Here is a 4,859-nt window from a genome sequence, read left to right as displayed (position 1 = left end):
AAATATATTACTGATGTTCCTGCTTCCCCACTCTTATGTGCCCTTCTACAAGCCACTCCCCCCCACACTTTTATCCCCATAAAAATGTCCCCTTACCTGTGGGACCTTGAAGAGGCCCAAGAGGGAGGCCATCTACATAGAGATTCTGGAGTAGAGACTTCCAGTCACAGAAAGCAGCTACTCCTGTCTGCTGGATCTGTAGTTAGGCACAATTTGGTGTCCTTTGGACAGAAAGGACAGGCCTGCCTGGTAGGTCATTCTTCTGGAGAGCCGACTACAGGGCAGAGAGTCCAAGGCCTTCCCCTGATGTTGCCTGCTGGTAGTGGGGTTCAGAGGCTGATTTTCTCTTAATGTGGAGCTTCCCTGCAGTCACCATGACTAGTAGCCATTGACTGATTCATCCTCTATGAATGTAGCTAATCCCCTTTTAATGCTGTCTATGCCTGTGGCCGTCACTGCATCCCCTGCAGTAAATTCCACATTTTAATCACTCTCTGTGTAAAGAAGTATTTCCAATTGCCCCGCTCAGGGCTTTTTTGGTAGAAAAAGCCCAGCAGGAACTCATTTGCATATTAGGCCACAAGCCCTGATGTCACCATTGTTTCACATAGGGCTTTTTGTAGAAAAAGCCCAGCAGGAATTCATTAGCATATTATGCCACACCCCCTGACACCAGGCCAGCCGGAACTGCATTCCTGCTCAAAAAAAGCCCTGGCCCTACTGCTCTTTAACACTGGGCGTTTTCGCACTGACCTTACTCGGGATCGACGTCCCTCTTCACCGCGCAGCGTCTGCGCGGATTTTGCACTAATTGCTCCGCAGAACCCGGAAGAGCCGCAAAGTCCCGCGGCTTCTGCGTCGCAAATGTAAACTGTTTTTTGGCCAGTTTACATTTGCGACGCAAAAGCCGCGGGACTTTGCGGCTCTTCCGGGTTCTGTGGAGCAATTAGTGCGAAATCCGCACAGACGCTGCGCGGTGAAGAGGGACGTCGCTCCCGAGTAAGGTCAATGCGAAAACGCCCAGTTTCTTGAAGTTACAGTGGAATATACTGTCCAGACTAAAAATACTGAATGACAAGGAGGGAGTAATGATATATAAACACTAATCAATAGACAGAAAGACCTGTCACTAGTGTAATATCACATAGTTATGCTCCTCTGCACATATAATTATCAACAGAACATTCCCCAGATTTTACAAATGGAAAAACAATTCTAAATGTTGACATGTTGTTGTTGTTGTTGTTCAGTCGCACAGTCGAGTTCAACTCTTTGCGACCCCATGGACAAAGTCCATGGATTCCACTCAGAACTCCAAGCCTAAGCCTAAGAAACATACTAAAAAAGACTAAATATTGTGAGGAGGAGGAGGATGGCTCTTCTGGACCATCACAGAGAAAAAAGAGACGCATAGATGCTATAAAAGACTACTCAACATCTGATCAAGGGAATGAATATGAGAACTCCGAGATCTCCTCCTTCTGGAACACCTGCATGGATTTATGAGTGCCTATGTCAACACAGAATTGTTTTTCCATTTGCGCAATCTGGGGACTGTGCGGTTGATAATTATATGTGCAGAGGAGCATAACTGTGTGATATTTAGTGACAGTTCTTTCTTTCCTTCAGACTGAAAATACACCATTCCAGAGCCCTCCAAGCAAAACTCACCGTGTAGCATGCCTGTTTCTGGGAGGTTTCTCAAAGGATGGATGTGTAACTGCAGTCTTCAGGAGGGGCAAAATCCCACCAACCAGGAGGTCTCCTGGCCTGTAATATGCTTCTTGGAGCTCAAAGGGTCTGGTCAAGAGGCACTTGCTCCTCAGCGTCCGGTGTTCAGCCCAAGGCAAAAGCCAAGAGAAGAACAGCATCCACATCAGTACCATTTCCATGAAGTCTTTCTTCCTACATCAGGAAACAAATCGCTACATGGAACCTGATTCACAGTCAACTGTGTGGACTTTCAGATTGTAGGGAGGAAGCTCATTGCCCACCTCAACCCCCTTTGAAACACCCAGTCTATATAACATGCCTAATAGAAGCATGTTTTGTTCTGATCTGGACATTGTTATTTTGAGCTTGATAGAAAACATCAAGGGCTCAGTAAGAATTACTGTGATCTTGAGAAAATCACATCTCGAGCGCTGGGCTGTATTTGCACCTCAATCAGAGACAGATGTGTTTGTGTAACTGTGCTTCTCCATGGGGCAGACAGACTCAGGGGTCAGACTTAGTCTGCCAGATCCTGAACTTAGGCCTGTGAAGCTGACTAGCAAAACCCAAAATGGCCTCCGGGGGTGGTCCAAAGTGATTCGTCCCAATTTGATGGCTAGATTGGAGCCCAATACTTAAAGCCTCAAAAGGTCTTTGGGGTTTAAACTTTCAAGAGTGAAAAGTCCCTTTGGTGGATACCAATTTGATGGCTGAGATTGGATCTAGAGTTGCAAATTCCCCAGAGTTGGGGTAGCAACAGGAGAAAAATAAAACAGGACATGGCTGCCAGGCATATGGCCTGACATTACTTCCAGGGGTCATCTGAAAGCAACTCTGTCTTCTCTGGGGATTGCTAGAAACTCTATGGTTTTACCTTAAAATTTCCAGTGATTACTAAGGAGGACTGGCATGGGTTTTCAGAAAGTGTCATACACTGTCTCTGCCTCCCACACATTCCCATCCTCCTTGCCTCCCATTGGATGCAAGTCTGGACTTGTATCCTACATATTGGTAGAGCAATAAACACAGCAATGGTGCACAACCTGATTAAAGTGTAGATAATAGTTTATTTACAACGTAGCATATTTGATAGAGAAGGGGAGAGACAGAGATAGAGTCATAACTATATCTCCAGCTGAGAGAGAGAGTAAAACTGAATGTGGCAGTTCCAAGAAGGAGGAGGAATAGGGATGCCAGAGGAATAGGGATTTTGAGGGCTCCTGCCCACCTCCAGCCAGCTGGCTGGTGGGGGAAGACTCACTCCCAAGATCCACACCCAAATGCAGCCACCCACAGTCACTCCACTCCCTTCCCTTCTGCCAGGTTTAAAGTGCCCTCCAGCTGATCAGCAGGAGCATGTGGCCTGAACCAGCTGCAGGGCCCTTTAAATCTGGCAGGAGGAGCGGGAGAGGGGCAGCTGTCAGCCACATGCCTACACTATAAATGGCAAATTCCTTGCTTGGGATTCAGGCACCCCTGCCTTGGGATTCAGGCACCCCTGCTCTCCAAATGTATTTAAAAGATCAATTTAAATGCTTTTGGAGATTGGGAGACTGTACCTGCCTGAAACACTGCTTGGGTTTCAGGCACATCCCCAATGTTATGGTGTCATCTATGGTTCCTTCATGTGCATTTGTTGCTTTGATGATTTTATGAGGCTTCACTTGGGCCCCTACAAGGTTTTTATATGTTTTTGTAATAAATGTATGTTCTTTTGTCTATAACTATTGATGTTTTTAACTTTTGGCCCCTTACTAGTATTCTAAAATTTCTTTGAAAGCTTTTGCATGGTTGGATTAGTTTCTCATCCCTTCTCTTTGTGGTGGTATGACTATAAAAGACACCATTCCCAATTATACCCAAATCTGTTCTTAGAAGTCACTGGAAAAGTCTGGAATATGAATTGTAATTATTTAGCACCATCAACTTCTCTACTGACAACTTTTACTGGCCAAATTTGGTTCCCATCTGGAATGGGAAAAAAATAAATAAAATCCAAGCACTGGACAAGCAGATCTTACATACCTCATCAAGGTTACATCAAAAGGAGAAAATAGAAAAAATAAAATTAGAAAATGGCTGTAAGATCTATTACTATGTTTTGAATATTTTCAACTAAACAATTTGATCAATACACCCAAATTTAAATCTCCCATCTGCCTATTATTGTCTGGATAATTGCTATATAAATTCCTATATCATGACTCAATTCCTTTTAAGGGAATAATATCTAGAATATATGGTATTTTATACAGATCAAAAAATCTCAGTTCGTTATAGCAGTGACAATTGTACTGGCAGAAGAATGAAAGGACCTGTTGACGCCATCTTTGGGACTGCGCTTACATGAGGCATAGCTCACATGGACAATGAACAAAACATAGAAGTATATGAAGAAGTGGAAAGGTTGGTTTGCTCTTAAATTTGGGGATATTTGGAGATTAAAGGCACTGTATTAGAATAACCTTAAAGGCTACCAGGATGTGCAACAACAGATACTGGAATTTGATTGAAAGATGGTTCTGTTTATTTAGGGTTTGAAAAAGTATGGCCATATGAAACTTCACTTCAGTTTTATAGTGTGGTGGTGGAAATGTAGAAATTGGTTAGAGGGCTTGGTAGTGTTATTAATATATTTTAAAATAAGGTTTCTATATGTTGTGTAATGAACCTATAGCTCTATAGTTGTGATGTTTATCTTTTTGAACAGAGAGAGCCAGTTTGGTGTAGTGGTTAAATGCACAGTCTTATCAGGAGTAAACCAGGTTTGATTCCCTACTCCTCCACTTGCACCTGCTGGAATGGCCTTGGGTCAGCCATAGCTCTCATAGGAGTTGTCCTTGAAAGGGCAGCTGCTGCAAGAGTTCTCTCAGCCCCACCCACCTCACAGAGTGTTTGTTGTGGGTGGAGGGAAGGTAAAGGAGATTGTGATCACTGAGACTCTGAGATTCAGAGTATAGGGCAGGATATAAATCCAATACCTTCTTCAATAGAATAAAACAAAGCATTTATACATATTTTAAACAGAGTCTCTATTGGAGTTTCTAGTTGATTTTTTTAAATGAGCATTCTTCAGAAAATTTTAACCACATACATGAGGCACTATAATGAACTGAAACTGGAGCAAGCAGAGCGTATTCAAACAT

This window comes from Heteronotia binoei, chromosome 2 (assembly GCF_032191835.1).
Source record: "Heteronotia binoei isolate CCM8104 ecotype False Entrance Well chromosome 2, APGP_CSIRO_Hbin_v1, whole genome shotgun sequence".
In the NCBI taxonomy this organism is placed as follows: Eukaryota; Metazoa; Chordata; class Lepidosauria; order Squamata; family Gekkonidae; genus Heteronotia; species Heteronotia binoei.
This window is presented reverse-complemented; position numbering follows the sequence as displayed.